Consider the following 20,854-nt stretch of genomic DNA (forward strand, 5'->3'; position numbering starts at 1 on the left):
TCCTCCAGTGGAGTGAGACACTTGTATTCACATTATAAAATGAAAAGTAAAAATGGTAGAGAGATCCCAGCGTGTCAACATCGTTACATATGGGACTTTGAAGCAAGTATTTTTTGCGCCTGTGCCATACTTACAAAGCAAAAGCGTCTCCTCGGTATAATGACCTAAATATGCCAGTCCGGGGCCTGAATCTTACCATCCTGTACACCATCGGGGATTATGTACAGAGTGCCAGTGATCGGAGTCTTGCGTGTGCAACGTCCTTGCTGCTCTGAACAAGCACTAGACCGCTACTCGCACAATAACAACAATCCACGCCGTTATTGACTTAGCAAAAAAGGTCACTTTATTAAGACAGGTAAACAGATAAAAACTCTTTCTTAAAGGAAAACCTTGTTATGACAAAAATCCACACTGTCATTACGCTTTAAAACATTTTATCATAAAGAGAAACCTAAATATGCCCAACAAGACTTTCAGAAAATACCCCATGTATTGCACAATACCATCATTTCCTTTTTCCTCCTTATATTTTTCCTAACAAGCTTTTCGTTCACCCTCCCCCCACCCCAGAGGGAAGGATAAGCCCGCTCCAGACTATCCAACGCCCCCAAAAAGCACCTAAGTAAAAGAACAACTAACAAAAGAATAAAACTGTAACCTTTCCTAACGTGATGCAAAAACAATTTTTTTTAAATAAAAATAAATAAATAATAAATAAATAAAGTGTGGGTGGGTGGGTGAATCAAACGTTCGCCTAACAAATCTCCTCAGAGTGAAGCATCCCCGCCAAATCACTTCTATATATAGCCTCCCTCCAGTGATGCCTATAAATAAATTCTGTCAATACCAGTGATGTACTCACCCAATTGTTCTTTATCACTGCTAAATCCAATTTCATTTGCTTTAAGAGGGATAAACCCGACAATGGTACTAGATCGTTTTCACCTAAGTGAATGATTAATAAATCCGGAAAACCTCTTTCAGATGAGAATTCTGACAGCATGGGAAACAAACCTTCCCACCTCATCCCACCTTTCCCTTTCCAGAGGACTTTGTGGCCTTTGCTGGGAAGTCCAAGCGCTCTGCTGTAAATCTGCCTCTCTGCAAATGTGGCTGACCATTTAATGAAGGAGTGGCCTACAATCCATGTACGCATTTTCGCCGATAAAGAACTTTTTACTCGACCTAGGCGGAAAAAATAAAATTAGACTGCAGCCCTGTAATAGATACTTGTTATTATTTTCTGACATAACGAGAACAACAAGCAGATTTCCACCTACCAATCCTTTTAATGTCTTCCCAACCCCAACCCAATCTGGCCGCTTCAGTAGTAGCCCCTATTCGGAAAGAGTGAGTCCCAAACAGTAAGGGGTTTTTCCCAACCAAGATCAAGGATTTCCGCAAAACAGCCAATAAATGAACACTGGTAATCCTATCCCCATTGCAATGCCGAAATATAGCCCCATGCTGAAAATCAGGAGAACTTGCGAATGACTCCCATTCCCCAAGAGGGCAACATCCCTGTACACCACTACCATTTAAGTGAATCCATGAGCCCTTGCCCAATTGATCAGTTTTAGATTTCCTCAACAGAATCCTCAATGTCCCTCAATGTCCCTCAGTTTAAGATTTCCTCAACAGAATCCTGAATGTCACTGGTCTGAATACCCATTTAATCCCTCAATCCCAACAATTCTGAAACTATAAAAGCCCCAAAAAATATTCATAGCATAAAAAGCCTAAAACGAGAAACCTCCCACCTATCATAACAACAAAATAGTAGTTGTACCAACAACTGTTGCAAAAGAACAAAAGTAATTGGTTCGCACAAAGGCAAAGAATGTGCACATTCTCTACTAAAACCTTTCAACATTCAACGCAACAAAACATCCTCCCCAAGTCTTGACCCCACCATAACTCTCCATAAAAAGAAATCCCAGCCAGTTTCCCAGAAATGGTTGTATGAGACAACCCCTTGTTCATCAAATACAAAACAAACTGTAAAATGAAACATTTGTTACTGGTCTCCCTTCAAGGCTGTGAGATTTAGTGTAACTTAAAAATTCAGACCAGGCCTGTCTGGTGGAAGGAGCTATAGACTTTTCGACCAACTCGATGATCCTCAATCCCCCAGAACCCAGATGTCTTGTGGAATCACAGTTTTGAAGTTGTCTGCCCCTGGCGCCAAATTGCAGAATTTCTGCCAATTTAAGCAAGACAACACGTCCGCAATTTAATTATTAATGCCTGGAATGTGCCTAGCTCTGAAAACAATATTTAGTTTGAGACTCTGTAGCATGAAAAACCTCAACAGCCGTAAAACCCGTAAATCTTTTGCTTTTTGGTTATTAATGAGCCCCACCACAGACATATTGTCTATATAAAACAGCACGCATCTGTCTTGGAATTACTCACCCCAGACTAGCAAGGCTACTATGAGAGGAAACAATTCAAGAAAAGTAATACTGGGGGGCGTGGCTTGCGACCAGGCAAGATGGCCGCAGCTTAGGAGAGCTCAGAGACCCTATAAACCTCCAGCCGAAATCCGCATACTAATCCTGCCCTACACAAGCGCCTACTGCGCAGAATATATAACCGAATCGCGTCCGCTCTGCAAGCTGCTAACCTGCGTCGTCAACGGCCCGACACAGACTGAGATCCGTCGAGGTGAAATCTGCGGCCTGCTGTTCCCGTTGAAGCTGGGGACTCAATTAGTTGCGAGGCCCGGGCGACAGCACAATTGAAGACAGGACTGCTTCAGGTGCCGGTAGCAGACCTACGGCGGACAGCGGGACCCCCGCGGCTTGCGCCCCAGTGAAGGTACGCCCGAGAGCCTCACCACAGGAGCCCACACCTTATGGGCATTCAAGGCATGGCGCCATTAACCGACAGTATCCTGGAAGCAGCCCGGGTCGGGGGGAGTGAGCGACAGGCCGAATCGAGGCCCCCCCAAAGGACGCGGGGAGAGCACTGGCATATGGGCTAAGAAACAGGAAGGCTCCCCACCCCAATAGCGCTGCCACTTACTTTGCAGAACCATTTGGTGAGCTGCCCCACACCTACTGCGACGTGCACTTCAGCCCCCGGTGGGGACACAAACACAGAAAGTTCAGCAGACAGTCAGTGGTGACCTGAGGGCAGTGTGCAGAGGTGAAAGGAGTGCACAACAGGCTTCGGCCCCAGGAGAGGGGCACTATGAGCGGCAGGGGGGTGAGGGGACAAGCGCAGGCCCCGAAATTGGACAAATATGCCTACCATAAAGAGGGCACCGAAACGACAAAAGGGAATACGCCATAACCATCCACACAATTATCGCCCAACTGGGGAGACACTGGGGAAATCACCTTAAAAGATATCATGGCGACGCTACAAACGATGCAGACCTCGATGGGCTCGATATCTACAGACATCTCCTTCATGCGAGCGGACCTCGCCAAAGTGACGGACCGCCTGGGAGAAGTGGAAAAAACAACGGCGGGGCTCTCGGCGATGCAGCAGACCTACAGGCCAGACTGCACAGGATAACATGACGTTAAAAGCTAAGTTGGACGACCAAGAAGGTAGATACAGACGCAATAATGTACGCCTGGTGGGAGTGCCGGAGACGGCCGGGGACCCGGCCCTTGACCTCTTCGTGGAGGATATTATCCAAAACCAGCTGAAACCGCGAGGCCTATCGAAGTACTTCTCGGTGGAACGGGCCTACCGAGTACTAGGAGGGAAACCGCGCCCAGGGAAACCGCCACGACCCACCTTGGCGCGCATTTTTAATTTCCGTGACCAAGGCGCCATTTTGCAAGCGGCGGGAATGGCCCCGCCGATCAAAATCGAGAACTCGGAAGTCAACTTCTATCCGGACTATACTGCGGCTTTGGTGCAACAACGGAGGAGCTATGTGGAGGTCAAACAGGAATTACGGAGAAGAGAACTCAAGTACTCAATGATATTCCCAGCGCAGCTCCGAGTAGAATCCGAAGGGAAGACGTGGTTCTTTGAGTCTCCGGGAGAGGCAAGGGACTGGCTAGAGGGCTGGCGGCCGGCAGGAGGCCTGAAAAACCGAGGAGCGGTCCACGGAGGACAGGAAGAAGACAACCAACGTCCACCGGAGGAAGACTGAAAGGGGTCACCATGAAGGATTGTAACATGACCGTGAGACTACGACAGAAGGGGCGATCCTGGCTTAATTGTCCATATTGCAATCTGTGATGGATGGACAGGCAATAACGGGGGTGGGGGCGGGGGTCCAATACATAATTAAAGTGGACCATGAACCTGAGCGGACGCAGCCGGACACTCTGAGAAGACGGCGAGAGGTAGGAGTCATCGGACCTAAAATGCGCTACTGGGACTAACTCCGAATGGGGGACTTTGGAGGGTCGAAGAGGTTTTACCCTCCCGAGTTATGCAGGTTATGAGAGAATGTAAGCACTCTGCTCAGTTGGGGAGGTGGACAGGTTTGGATCCGCCGGGCAGGGAGGCAGGGTGGGGGGTAGAGGGTTCTAAGTTATGCAAGTATTTATGCATTTGTTCTCAGGTTAAGGTTACGCAGTCTCTACTCAAACCACTAGGGAAATGGTAGGGGACTCAGGGGGCACACAGAAATGGAAAATACACTAGTAGCGACACCATTCATGACACCTTACTCCACACATATCGCGCAGAGCACCGACCGAATGGGTAGTACTCCTCAAACGCCTCGAATCACGGTGATGTCATGGAATGTCAATGGGTTGGGTCATAAAATCAAGCGTGGTCTAGTCCTGCAATATCTGAAGCGGAAGGCCCCCAGAGTGGTTCTGCTTCAGGAGACACACCTGGCTGGAACGGCGTGTAAGGCACTCAATTGCTGGGCGTTTAAAATGGCCGCCCATGCGGAGTTCTCCTCCGGATCCAGGGGAGTGGGCGTATTAGTACACAAAAGCTCACCATTAGTGGTTAGACAAACATGGACGGATGGCCATGGGAGGTTTGCAGCACTCACCTGTCAATGGGAGGGGCACAGTTATAATATGGTCTCCGTGTACATCCCCCCAACACTTCATCAGGCAACACTCCAGGATCTTGGTAAATTTCTTTTGGACTTACCTGAGGGAGAATTAATCCTAGGTGGCGATCTGAATGCGGTATGTGACACTAAGGTCGACCGCAACCCGCCCAGGGACAGTAATAAACCCAGTCAACTCCTCAGAGAATTTCTTGGGGCCATGGGACTGACTGACATGTGGAGACTTAAGCATCCCACAGCACAGCAATATACGTACTACTCGGGGGCACACAACAGTCTTTCACGCATAGACTACATCCTTACACTGGCGGTATCCCCTGAGAATATCACAGCGATAGAACACCTGGCCAGAGGTATCTCAGACCACTCCCCGTTTCAACTTACTTACACTACTCACCGCCCACGGCGACAGCCCCTCTACCCTTTATACCCCGGCTTCCTCCAGAACCGTATGATCGCAAAGGCCCTAGTGTCAGCCACAGACCTTTATTTTGCTGACAATACTGGGTCGGTAGCTTCCCCCTGCACACTCTGGGAGGCATATAAAACAGTCATTAGGGGGCACGTGATCTCAACTATCACCCGACACAGGCAGGAACGGCAACAAATCATGGACTCCCTAGAGGCGGCGGCACTACAGGCGGAAAAAGCACACGCACTAGACCCCAACGTCACCACAGCACAGACATTGACATTAGCAGGGCAGGAGTATAGGACAGACGCAGAAGAAGCGGCTAAAGAGAGACACATGGGCACAATGCACAGAATATATGAATTAGGGGACAAAACAGGGAAAATGCTTGCATGGATAGAAAAGAAGGAAAGGGCAAGCAGGTGGATAGCACAACTGACACTAGCGGATGGCACACTGACACCGGACCCTCAGCTCTTGTGGAAGAGCTGGACGCATACTATGAGAAGGTTTACACGACCTGAGCACAAGTAACAGAGGAAGACTGTGGGCAATTCTTAGACAACATACCACTGCCGAGGCTGCAGGAGGAGGATGTCGCAATGCTAGAAGCCGACCTCTCGGCAGAGGAGGTGGGGAAGGCACTAGGGGCACTACACACGGGTAAAGCCATGGGACCTAATGGGCTGCCGGTGGAATTATATAAAAAGGTGGCAAGCAAGGTCACTTCCCACTTGGTACACATGTATAATGACAGCCTTACGCAAGGAACCTTACCTGAAGACCAGAGATAAGCGACAATTGTAACGATACACAAGACAGGTAAACCCCCGGGCCAACCATCGTCTTATCGGCCAATATCACTGATTAATGCAGAAGCGAAATTATTGGCCAAGACACTGGCGATGCGTCTTCAGCCCCATCTGACGACACTGGTCCACCCGGACCAGTCGGGCTTCATGCCCGGCCGCAACAATTGGGGAAAAGACAGAGATCCTGGTCTTTGGTGGAAATAAGGAGATTTGGTCTGATGACTGGTGGCCCCAAACATTGGGAACTTGTCCCCAGCCTTCATCTGTCGCCCGTAACCTGGGAGTCATTTTTGACACCTCACTTGCTTTTGACAGGCAAGTAAATAGAACGGTCTCAACCTGCTGCGGGGTTTTAAGGGTATTAAGAAAACTTACCCATTATCTCTCTCCTGATGCCCGGAAACTCGTTGCAGTTGCCCTCCTTTCCTCGCGACTGGACTACTGCAATGCCTTATATCTTGGCATGAGTAATAAATTACTCCATCGTTTGCAGGTCGTCCAGAACGCTGCAGCGAGATTTGTTGTAAATGCCCCCAGACGCTCTTCAGGTACCAGGATTAGGAGAAATCTTCACTGGCTCCCGGTTTATGCCAGGATAAAATTCAAAATTCTGACCATTACTTACAAGGCGCTTCATGGTACGGGAGCTGAAGGCATCAGGACCTTAGTATCGACCTATGTCCCTTGCAGAGCCTTGCGCTCTGCCAGCCAGAATTTGTTGACCGTCCCCCGAGTCGCTAAGGCGAGATGGGGAGGTAAGGCCTTCTCCTCTCTGGCCCCTAGACTCTGGAATGAGCTCCCGTCGGAACTCAGGGGCCAGGAATCTCTTCTGCTCTTCCGAAAGGGCCTTAAAACTCTACTCTTTACTGAAGCCTACTCCTAGGCCTCTACACCCTGTGTCTTTATAATTGTACCTGGCTTTATTCCATCCTCTGCGCCTTGACGCCTTCGGGCAAAGTAGCGCTTTACAAATCTCTATTCAATCAATCAACACCTCCCTCAATTTGAGGCGCCTACATGGGGTGCTGGCTCGCACCCACCTACTCCAAGGTGATGCGGCCATCCTCTCACTGGACGCTACGATGGCTTTCGAGCAGGTGGTGTGGCCATTTTTAATTGCAATCTTAAGACGGATGGGTTTCGGTCCAAAGTTCTGTGGCTGGATTCGGCTACTGTACACTGCACCCTTGGCACATGTGGTCGCTAATGGTCATATCTCAAGAGCGTTTGAGCTGGGCAGGGGGACCCGACAGGGCTGCCCGCTCTCACCGCTCCTCTTCACCCTGGTCCTGGAGCCTTTGGCAGCCTGGACTCACACGACACCGCTGTTTCGGGGGATAGTGTGGGAGACGGGTTGGAAAGACCATATCTCCTTATATGCCAATGATGTGCTCATATACATGTCGTCCCCGGCAGAATCTCTGCAGTCCCTACTGGTCATCCTTACAGGCTATGGGGAGAAATCCGGCTACACGATCAATTGGACAAAATCGCTACTCAGCGTATTACACGGCTCGACACCGACCTTGCCTCCAGACTGCCCAGTACAGATAGTGACCAGAGGATTCAAGTACCTGGGAATCTATATCACACCTCAGGCCACCACCTTTACAGAGGAAAATCTAATGAAACCACTACACAGACTGAAAGCCGATGTTTCTCACTGGCGGTCCCTCCCGCTCACTCTGTTGGGCAGGGCAGCACTCTTTAAAATGTTAGCACTCCCTAGGTTCCTTTACGCACTGCAGAACACACCTTTCCTGGTTCCACTATCCTATTTTCGGGCCATTAATGCCGAGGTGGCTGCTCTGGGACGTAAAGCCAGCTCGTATAGCATACACTAAGCTGATGCGCAGCTGGTATGATGGCGGAATAGCGCTCCCAAGCATCAAATTGTACTACTGGGCGTCACAGCTAGTAATTGTTAATCAGTGGCTACACATACCACACGATGACCCGGCTTACCGGTTAGACAGGGAGGTACTGCCGGCTGACCCCCTGATGAGAGCCCTGTACACAACCAAGAGGTCCCAAGCATTGACAGGCCCCACAGCCCACACAATCAAAATATGGCACACGGCCCAGAAAGCACTAGGTTGGGAAGGAGTACTTACGCTGGCTACTCCACTCTGGGAGACAAGACGGTTGGGCACACTAGCGAACACTAAGGGGTTTAGGAACTGGGACCTGATAGGTATTACCAACATTGGAGACGTATGGGTAAAGGGAGAAATTATGTCATTTCCTGCTCTCAAAGAGAAGTATGGAATGGCAGACACGGAAGCATACCGCTACACCCAGATTCGACACGCACTCCAAAGCGCTATCCCCCTGGGAACTACATTGACAGAAGCCTTGCCACTTGAGGATCGGCACCTCACAGACCACCTAGACAGAAAAGCTATCTCACTAGTATACAAAAAATTGATCAACAACCTCCCTGACCCCACAGTAGTACTGCGCAGCAAATGGGAAGTGGAACTAAGGGACATTAATGATGAGGACTGGATGGAGGCGCTTGCATCAGCCAGAGAAGCGGCGATCCCATCCCGCTTGAAACTGGTACAGCTGAAAGTCCTACATAGGGTATATTATTCTCGAACCACGGTCCACAAACTAGGGCGAGCGCCCGACCCACTATGCCTACGGGGGTGCAGACAAACCGGCACATATTACCATACCATATGGGATTGCCCCAAAATACAATCATACTGGGTACAAGTGCTGGAACAAATCTCGGAGGTGAGCGGGGTGTAAGTCCTGGCAGACCCTAAATGTTGTCTCCTAAACATATAGCAGCCAACAGATCTCAATGCGGTGCAGAAAGCGTGGGATACTTTGGGATTGGTCATCGCTAAGCGAAATATCGCACGGAACTGGTGATCCGGGGTGACACCTACACAACTACAATGGGAAAATGATATGGACATCGCTATGGTAGCGGAGAGAGCGGTCTACACGCACAGGGGGTGCCCCAAAAAGTGTCTGCGAGTCTGGGGGAAATGGAATGAATCCGGGGAAACTTGTGTGAACCAACAAGTGCAGAACTGACACCCGAAAACAGTCCATGAAGAGGTGGGGTCCCTGTGGAGACAGAGGGGAATCCGTACTAATGAGATGGAAGGGGGGAGGCGAAGTTAGATACGTTAGGGATGGTTACAACCAGAACGACGCTACTGAACATTGATGAGTAAATACTGCTGGATCCGATTTAATCGATAACTGTGATTGTAAGAGACTGCACTTGGTTATTTGTAACTGTATGTTGATGAAATGAAAATAAAAATTGTTTTAAAAAAGAAAGTAATACTACGTCCTTTTTGGAGCCAATGCTGAGGCCATTTCTCCGCACACCAGCGACCTTCCCAAAAATAAGCCAAAACCGTGTGCCCCAGACGCATCTGAAAATATCTGAATCTGCCATGTAGTGTTGTCTTCGACAAAAAAGATGGAAATTCCATTTGAAATCTTCAAAAAATTGTTGCCAAACCAACAGGTCTTCTTTGATGGCTTTAGTAACTCGAATCCTGTAATGAGGGAGGTATGCTCCTGACATTGCCATTCCCAGCCTTCTGCAAAAGGTCTGCCAGCCCTGACAACCCGATAGGCAAAATTTAGGTAGCCCAACAAACGTTGAATCTGACTGAGCTCAATTTTATCCTTGTCAATAACGTCCAACAGAAAAGACCTGATTTCACCCACCTTTGCAACTGGCAAACGAGCCATCATAGCTTCAGTGTCGATCTCGATACCCAAAAGAGTGAGTTTGGTACAAGGACCTTCAGTTTTCTCGGGAGCCAGCGGAACACCGAACTCCTCAGCCATGTCCTGAAAAATGCCTAAAACTCTGCGACACTGGTCTAAATGTGCCTCTCCAATGAACATAAAATCATCTAAATAGTGACAAACATATTTGTGACTACTTCTCTTCGAAAAACACCATTGTAAGAAAGTGCTAAAAGTTTCAAACAAAGCACAAGACACTGAACAACCCATAAGGAGTACTCTGTCGACATAAAATGCTCCATTATAAAACATTCCTAAGAGCTCAAAATCCGATGGATGAATAGATAGTAAACGAAACGCAGACTGAATATCACATTTTGCTAGTTCAGCACCAGTCCCAACCAACCGCACCAATCTTAAAGCGTCATCAACAGAAGCATATGAGACATTAGAGTCAGTAGGGGAGATGAAATCATTAATAGATTGGCCCTCCAGCCACGATAAATGATGAATTGATCTGAATTCTCTAGCCAATTTCTTGGGAACTACGCCCAACGGGGATACTATCAAATTTTGCAAAGGACAATGACTAAAAGGACCCGCTATCCTACCAGCTTTTAACTCCACATCCAATTTCTTTTTAACAATATGTGGCAATTCTTTGGCAGATTTTAAGTTGTCAGCCCAACGATGATAACGTGGCCCTTGGTAACCTATCTTGAAACCATCTTTAAATCCCCAGAACAATTTAGAAGCAGCTTCAGAATCGGGATACACCTCCAACCGTGGTATCATTAACTGCAACTTAATTGGGGTATGAGCCCTTTCGTATAAATTGATGAACTACACCTCTACCTCTTTGGAACCTCCCTTGATCCCCGAAATTCTGGTTTGTGAAACATTGGGTAATGGCATGCTTCCCTCCACATTGGGAACATTCATTCTTAAATCTGCAAAATTGCCTGGTGCATACTCCTCAGTTAAAGTCCCCTACCAAAAACACCCACATAGATTTGGGTGGGGCGAGGCAGAAAGGGCCGGTACGTGATTGGCAGACCACTTGTAGGATGAATCGTCGCAGGTGGCTGTGTAGAGGATATCCACTGCAACCAAAGTTCTTGATCAACCTTGCCCCAAGGTTTAACGTTAAACATTCTGACTCTAGCCCTAAATTCCTCATCACAGTTGAGCCATGCATAGCCACCAAATTTTAAATGTGCTTTACGAATAATATCCATGTATTTAAACATGGCTACAGCCCTATCTTGGTGTCTCTCACAATATACACTTGCAGCAGTACAATTCTCAATAGACTTAGGGACTCTGGGACATCTAGAAAGCTCCCATTCTTCCTCTTTGGATCCCTCCTTAGCTTGAATGACACTAACCGATCTACGATACTCCCGATATGAGTGGCCAATATCTTTGAGTACACCTTTGTGTACACACTAATCGGGGATATAGATATGTATTACCCTGGACTTATTGGGGCTTTCCCTTTTTTCCTAAAGACTACAATATTGTTTCTCTGCCAGGAACCTGGTGGAACCCCATCTGATTGGACTCAACAGAGCAGTTGCCATAGATCCTTGGTTAGCTCAGAAAAAAAGGAAATCTGGTCCGGTCCTGCCACCTTCCCTGGAGGCAAAGCACTTACGGCATTACCCACGTCTGACATAGTAATGACAGAATCTAGTGCCTCAGCATCCCCTGAATATTAAAAATTACCATCATGGCATTCTTCCTTTCCAGGATAGCTACGAGACCATGACTTTTCTTGAACTGAGTTATGGCTCTGTAAATCAGTGGTTTTCGCCCCACATAATTACTTGCCTTACTCTCACTATGCCGACTTCCCAATGTATATTGAAGTCTCCACAGACTATCAGAGGCACCAGCCATGTGGCTAATTCTACCATACTATACCTTCCCCTTGCCCTCCCCCATACCCCTCCCACCCATGTGAAGCACCCAGACCAGGCTTGGTCTACAAAGATGGTAGACCTCACCCCGTTTAGCCCCAGAACAGCCAGAGCCATAGTCCACCAAGAAACAATGTGCCATAACTGAAGCCACCCATTGCCACTAATCGGCTAATTTATTAAGCCAGAAACAAAAAAAGGGAAATAGAGTGGCCCTTACCATATTTACCTCCACAGTGAATCCACAATATTCAATACATTTAGTTAATTAACCAGTCTGGTTTCATATGTGCCCTAACAACTTGAAACCATCAATTCATATCCATGCCCATGAATCAGGATAACTATGATCCATTATGGATTCTTGTCTTCCAAAAATTCCTTTATGTATATATATATTACCTACTGGCGGTCGCCAGTAGGTAGTTATAGTTAGGATTGATTTCCATAGGGAAATCGTAACATTCTATTGGGAATAACTTTGGCGCCGGTGGAGGAATCTGCCTGAAATTTTCCTCAACTTTGCCTCGCGGCGCTCCGCTCCTTCCCTGAAAGTTTAGGGGGCATTTGTCAAGCAGGGGCCGAGATAAAAGGGGGGTCCCAAAACGTGTTAATTTCCATAGGGCGGTCGAACTCACTTTCAGCTCGAACGGCTGAATGGATTTTCACCAAACTTGGCAAAATTGTAGGGACTGGTAGCCCGATGTGCCTTTGCTATGTCTCAAGATATGTGCTCCAGTGGTTTTGAGTAATTTAGGTTCAAAAAAATGTATATATCTATAGCCGCGCCCCGGTACGCGCACCGGGGAGCGCTCCGGGCGCGCTACGCGACTTGCGCACGGAAAGCTGATTGGCTCTCGGGTGTCTGTAAACATTCCAAACAGTCCGCAGTGGCCGCCATCTTGTGTCTCGGTAGGATCGAGACACAAGAGGTGGCAAAAAACAAAGGGGGAAGTGACCAAAAGGGGTCAGGGTACACCCCCCCTGACCTCCTAGGTTTGATGTGGGGGCCATAAAAGGGTCCCGCGGTACAAAAAAAAAATCGATTTTCGCGGGGGGAGCGCCCCGGGGAGCGTACCGGGGAGCGTACTTTGGTGAAAAATAGTGAAAATAATAGTGTAATATAATCATTTTGAGTGATTACAGGTAGGGTAGCTCTGAAAAGAGCTTTTGGGTTCTGTGGCTGTTTTAGGTACCTACAAGTACGTCTCACACACACCCACACGCACACAACCCCACACCCCCACACCCACACACTCCCCACACACACCTCACACACGCACACCTCCACCCACACCCAAACACCCCACACCCCCACACAGACACCTTACACATCCACACCCACACATCCCACACACCCACACTCACACACACACCTCACCCCCCCAACAGACACACACACACGCACACACAGATACCTCACAGACACACCCCACACATCCCACAAACACACCTCCCCCCCACACACACACACGTCACAGACACACCCACACATCTCACACATACACACACATCCTACACACATACCCCCCACACCCACTCACACCCCACACACACCTCACACACCCACACCCCCACCTACACCCAAACACCCCATACACCCACACCCACACAAACACCTTACACACCCACATCCCCACCCACACCCACATACCCCACACACCTACACACACCTATACACCTCATCCCCCCAGACACACACACACACACACACACACACACACACCTCACAGACACACCCCACACATCCCCCACACACACCTCCCCCCCCCACACATGGGGAAAACTCAGTGAAACACTAAAATAATAATTTAAAGTGCTTAGAGGTAGGGTAGCTCTGAATAGAGTTGTTGTGCTGTGTGGGTGATATAAGTACCAACATGTAGGTACCAATGCAGAGTCTTAAATTCAATGTAGACTGTCTCATCTGTAGATAATTTGCATGTTGTTACAGAAGTTATTGTGGTATATGGAATCTATACTATAGTCTGTCAGGAAAGCAGAAACAACATGGAGGCAGGAGATGAAAAAGAGATGTCAAATACACATTGGAGATAATAAAGTGGGAGAAAGGAAGTAATTATGAGCAAAATTACTATGTAACACAAAAAAAATTGCACAGTATACTATAAGTCTCACATTATATTATATTCATTTTGGTACTATTTCATTGATTACATATAAAAAAGAATAATGTCTGGACATTTTTTTAATTATTAAATATAAATTTATAGCTCTGATTTTTCAAAGACTTCCAACATTATGTCGTCGGGAATGTCCTCATTTGGATTACATGATTACATTTCTTCCACATATTTCAGAAACTCTTCATCAAGAGACTGATCCAAAAAATCAGAATCGTTATTCTCTTCCTCTGGGTTGTCCTGAAGATCAAGTTCGAATGAAATATTACATTTATTTTGATCTCCTTCCATTATGTTGCTGTAAATTGATTAACAAATAAATATATCAGTAGAGATAGGGCACTGTTGGGTTTAAGTTCAGACAGGTAGTTTTGATTTTTTAACAGTGAAGTTATCTTTGGGCAGTGTATGGTATCAGGCTGGAAGTAGAAATATAAAAAAGTGTATATCATAAAGACTAAGTAAATTGATAATTATACAAGACAAGCCTAACTCCATCCATATCTATAACAGAGAAGCCTATCTCAATCTATAACTATTACAGAGGGATAGTATATAACTATCGGAAAATGTTTTCCAAATTAACTTAAAGTGCACAACATACTTCAGTTTTCAAAATAACATCTTACCTTTGAAAAAGAAGTTTAAGTTCTCAGTGAAAATCCTTTTGAAATGTACTTCAGGAAGTAGTAGTCAAAAAGGCTGTGTTTCCATCTCTTTCTTTATATATATTCATGTACATAACCAATCAAATGTCATGAAATAATAGTAGAAAATGAAAGTAACATTTTAATTGGTTGTAAATTCTAACACTTCAGATGTGTTTTTGTCAAGTAATTCACCTCAGGATATTTAGAGAGGGCTACAGGCCAAATGGCTCAATGGAATTCCACCAAATTTGGGAAAATGGAAGGGACTGGTATGTAGTTTGGCCTATTCTATATTTGGTGAAAGTGTCTCCGGTGGTTTTTATGTAAATTAACTTTAAAAAAAATTTGGAGCGCTTCCCGGTGCGCGCCCCGGTACGCGTACCGGCAGCGCTATGGGAGTCCTCCATTTTCTGTTTCGGTAGATTTGAGACAGAAAATGGAGGACAGACAACGTTGGGAATGGGTATAAGGGGGTATGGTAGGCACTCCCTGACCCTCTAGGTTTTCTGAGGGGGTCTTAGGAGGCCCATATAGGCGGGAAAAAAAATACAAACATTTAATTTTTCGCGGGGGGAGCGCCCGGGACGCGCACCGGGAAGCGTACCGGGGAGCGTACTTTGGTGAAAAATAGTGAAAAAAGTTAGAGTAAAATAATCATTGTGAGTGATCAGATGTAGGGTAGCCCTGAAAAGAGCTTTTGGGTTCTGGGGCTGAATTAGGTACCTACAAGTAGGTTCCAATGCACAATCTTAAATTCAGGAGGAATATTCTATTCCCCTCATCTGAGAAGTGCACACCATCTCCTCTGTAGATATCTTGCATGTTGTAACGCAAGTTGTTGTTGTATATTGAACCCATTCCATAGTCTCTCATGTAAGCAGAAACAGATTTATTCACATGTTTCCTTGCTTTCTCAATCTGTGGACAAAATTGGTTGGACCACTTCCATTTCTGCCTTTGGCATATATTGGAATATACCAAGGCAGTTTGTGGAAAAAGTACAATTGAAAAATAACAACCTAGGCAACTAATATTTAAAATACCTTAATGGTAAGAAATGATGAATAGTTGGCTACAGCTGACTAAAAGACATGGTTTTTTATTTAGTAATTAAAACAGTTGACAATTCATTAACATAAAACAAAAAATTAGAGTTAAAAATTCACAATGTACATTATCATAAACACCATAACACAGAAGTTAACAAACAGTATAAAAGGATTCTTTATCTATAGTAGATAAGTGGCAGAAAATTGAGTCTCTACGCGCGTTTCGGCGGCCAGCGCCTTCTTCCTGGAGTAGCCACGTAATATCTATAGAATAAAAATGCATATAGAATACAAAATTATATCGTTTCAAAGTCACATACTTATACAGATTAAAAAAGTCTAACATCAAAAAGATTTTCGTTTTAGTAGCTGTAGTTTACTAGTTACAAACACTCTAGTTTTACATTTTCTTTTGTTGTTGTCATTTCCTTGCGGTATTCTGACTAGCTTAGGGACAGACATTTTTTTGAATGATAAGTGATAAGGGGGAAGAGAAATTGACATCGATAAGCTTATATATAGTACCTAAGGCGATAATTCTTAATTCATCATTTTTTTTAAATCTTCTAGATTTTGATAGAGCAAAGAGTATTTTACAACGATATCTATCGATTTACTATTTTCTAACAGTAATAGGGTTTTTTGGAGTTCGATATATGCGATGTATGGTAAAGGATCAGACACATGATAAGAGACAACAGCCATTAGGATATATGAAAGGCTTGCTATATTAACGTATGGTGGAAAAAATAGATGCACAATTAAAAATATTCTTATACGGTAGTTATTATTGTTTTCTCTAGTTGACTCATATACTTCCGGTTTTATTAAAAATCACTTTAATATGAAGCATTTCTCTTGTCTGATTTATTAGTCGAAAGGTACTCACTAGTAGGAAACCTTTGTTTTAAGGAACGGTCAAGCAAGGTTTCTGCTTCTTATTATGATTCTTTCAACGTCAGGTGTTGCCGAAGCTTAAAAGGGGAAAGGTCATACTGGCTGTTAGGTTTTTTAGACTATTCTAATTATCGTTACTTTTCAGAAATTTATTTTAAGCTGACTTTACCTGATTGATTTGGAAGTTAAATAATTATTGCCCGCCAACCGGAACCCTATATGTAGAGTAGCGCTGGATAATATCCAAGGTTGACTCCTTCCAGGGATATTCTGGGTATCTATTTTAGAAAGTATAATGAGAGATAAGGCAGTGCTTATTTTTCATATTCCCAGTGGTGGTTATGATGAAATATTGTTGCTCATAGTGTGTCAAAGTTGAATATTCCATTGTTTATATTTAATCTAATCTTACCTATTGAGTTTGCAATATTTTCTTAATATCTTGAGCCTAGGCTTCCGTTCTAGGATATGATCTGTTAGCAGCGTATCGCTTTTGGTGGCTTCCTATTTGCCTATAAAGAAATAGATGTGAGGGTAAATTATTTGTTTTCTATTTTCTGATACCCGGGTCCTTAACTTTATTGTTAGCGGTCTTACCTAGAAAATCGAATTCTTGTACTTCAGAGATCTTGAGTGATTTTAAAAAAGATTCTCGAATCTTATACATGAAGGGTTTGTGTTAAAAGATCTCCCTGCCTGTAAATGTAAAAAAGAAAGAGGGGGATATTAAATATCTTTATAAGCAATCTAACTATAGTTTCTGGTGGCTAGATTCGGTCTGGAGTCTCACCTGAGGATGTTCGGCAGGGCTCTCTATGTCCGGTGGCGGGTAAGTACGTCTGGCAACAGCAAGCGCGGGGAAATGATGAACGATTACCCGTTCGCGGATCTAGTATATATACTCTAGTTAATTGGTGTAGATTATTTACACCTGATTTTTCGTTTTGTTTACATCATATTACGCATGTAGCGGCGGGGTTACTGTGTAGTTTCCAATGGTTGGAGATCTGATGTTCTCGGAGTTTTGTGTCGGCTCCAATGGTTGGAGATCTAACGTTCACAGAGTTTTGTGTGGGCTCCAATGATTGGAGAACTAACGTTCGCGGAGTTTGTGTTTGAAAGTGAGGAAAGACTTTCATTCTGTAGTTTCAATGTTTGGAGGAAAAGCGATTGTGTAGTCAGCGCTTATAAGTCAAAAAGGATTTAAAACTTTGTAGTTTCAATCCATTACTTCTATATCTTCACTTATCGTTGTTTAAATTTAAAAAAAGGATTATTAAAACGTTTGCATGGTCTGTAAAGGTCTATAAAATGAATTGAATACATGTTAGCAGGATATTTTAATCCTGTTTGATTTAGAAATTATTTTAGAAATTATTTTATCTATTTTTTTTTCTTTTTTTTCAAAAACTGATGCTTCATCTGTGTTATTGGTATATTACTTTACCCTTGTTGTTATTAGCTGGAAACATAGTATGTATTTTAGGATTCATCACTTAACAACATAATATGTATTTCCAAGTGGTATGGGCATACATGTATGTTCAGAGTGTTAAGTGTGCATACGTGTATGTTTATAATTAGAAGAATTCTCAGCAGATTGCGTGTTCCCACGGAATTTCATTATTTAAACCTTGACGGAAAGTATTAAAAACAAAAATCCCAAAAAACTTTTTTTTTCTTTCGAATAGCCATTCCTCCTTTGGAGTCTGGAGTGTGAATTTTTTCTAAAATTCTCCATTTAAAATCATCAGCGCAGTGTCCCTTCTCTACAAAGTGCTTTACCATAGGACATGCAATTTTTTTGGTTCTTATGGCTGAGCGATGTTCGCTTAAGCGTGTCTGGATCATACGTGACGTTTCACCTATATATCCCAAAAGGCAAGGACACTGTATGAAGTAAATCACATTATTTGATTTACAATTCCACATTTCCCTAGCTTTGGTTTTATGTCCATTGTGTTCAAATTCCTCGCCTCGCACAATACTTCCACATGAGATACATGAGGAACAGGGAAAGGTCCCTTTTAATGGATTGTTAGTCAAAATAGATCTTTGACTCAGGATTTCTTCATTTGCCTTCTTTTTGAAGCGAGAGAGCCCTGCCGAACATCCTCAGGTGAGACTCCAGACCGAATCTAGCCACCAGAAACTATAGTTAGATTGCTTATAAAGATATTTAATATCCCCCTCTTACTTTTTTACATTTACAGGCAGGGAGATCTTTTAACACAAACCCTTCATGTATAAGATTCGAGAATCTTTTTTAAAATCACTCAAGATCTCTGAAGTACAAGAATTCGATTTTCTAGGTAAGACCGCTAACAATAAAGTTAAGGACCCAGGTATCAGAAAATAGAAAACAAATAATTTACCCTCACATCTATTTCTTTATAGGCAAATAGGAAGCCACCAAAAGCGATACGCTGCTAACAGATCATATCCTAGAACGGAAGCCTAGGCTCAAGATATTAAGAAAATATTGCAAACTCAATAGGTAAGATTAGATTAAATATAAACAATGGAATATTCAACTTTGACACACTATGAGCAACAATATTTCATCATAACCACCACTGGGAATATGAAAAATAAGCACTGCCTTATCTCTCATTATACTTTCTAAAATAGATACCCAGAATATCCCTGGAAGGAGTCAACCTTGGATATTATCCAGCGCTACTCTACATATAGGGTTCCGGTTGGCGGGCAATAATTATTTAACTTCCAAATCAATCAGGTAAAGTCAGCTTAAAATAAATTTCTGAAAAGTAACGATAATTAGAATAGTCTAAAAAACCTAACAGCCAGTATGACCTTTCCCCTTTTAAGCTTCGGCAACACCTGACGTTGAAAGAATCATAATAAGAAGCAGAAACCTTGCTTGATCGTTCCTTAAAACAAAAGTTTCCTACTAGTGAGTACCTTTCGACTAATAAATCAGACAAGAGAAATGCTTCATATTAAAGTGATTTTTTAATAAAACCGGAAGTATATGAGTCAACTAGAGAAAACAATAATAACTACCGTATAAGAATATTTTTAATTGTGCATCTATTTTTTCCACCATACGTTAATATAGCAAGCCTTTCATATATCCTAATGGCTGTTGTCTCTTATCATGTGTCTGATCCTTTACCATACATCGCATATATCGAACTCCAAAAAACCCTATTACTGTTAGAAAATAGTAAATCGATAGATATCGTTGTAAAATACTCTTTGCTCTATCAAAATCTAGAAGATTTTAAAAAAATGATGAATTAAGAATTATCGCCTTAGGTACTATATATAAGCTTATCGATGTCAATTTCTCTTATCACTTATCATTCAAAAAAATGTCTGTCCCTAAGCTAGTCAGAATACCGCAAGGAAATGACAACAACAAAAGAAAATGTAAAACTAGAGTGTTTGTAACTAGTAAACTACAGCTACTAAAACGAAAATCTTTTTGATGTTAGACTTTTTTAATCTGTATAAGTATGTGACTTTGAAACGATATAATTTTGTATTCTATATGCATTTTTATTCTATAGATATTACGTGGCTACTCCAGGAAGAAGGCGCTGGCCGCCGAAACGCGCGTAGAGACTCATTTTTCTGCCACTTATCTACTATAGATAAAGAATCCTTTTATACTGTTTGTTAACTTCTGTGTTATGGTGTTTATGATAATGTACATTGTGAATTTTTAACTCAAATTTTTTGTTTTATGTAAATGAATTGTCAACTGTTTTAATTACTAAATAAAAAACCATGTCTTTTAGTCAGCTGTAGCCAACTATTCATCATTTCTTACCATTAAGGTATTTTAAATATTAGTTGCCTAGGTTGTTATTTTTCAATTGTACTGTTTTCCCTGACCTAGGAATTATAAGATTCATATACTCAGGGGGTCCTTGCTAAATAAACACACGTTTGTGGAAAAAGTGTCATCAATTGCCCAAAGGTGTCCTTTAAAACCATTTCCAGACCTACCCCAGTCAAAGTGCCTAGGTCATTTCCACCACTGTGCAAAATTATAAGGTCAGGGTGTGGCAGATGGTGAAAGGTTTTCACCAATGGTATCAATTGATGACATCTCAATCCTCTTTGGCCAATCCATTTTATGTGCACATTTTGTAAATCAAGGTTGTGAAAATTTCTGGTAGCTGCATACCTTTGAGCCCAGTGAATGTAGCTATGTCCAATAATCCAGACAGAGTACATGGTGAGAGGAGGTTCTGGTGCAGTC

The sequence above is a fragment of the Lissotriton helveticus genome, chromosome 6 (assembly GCF_964261635.1).
Source record: "Lissotriton helveticus chromosome 6, aLisHel1.1, whole genome shotgun sequence".
Classification (NCBI taxonomy): Eukaryota; Metazoa; Chordata; class Amphibia; order Caudata; family Salamandridae; genus Lissotriton; species Lissotriton helveticus.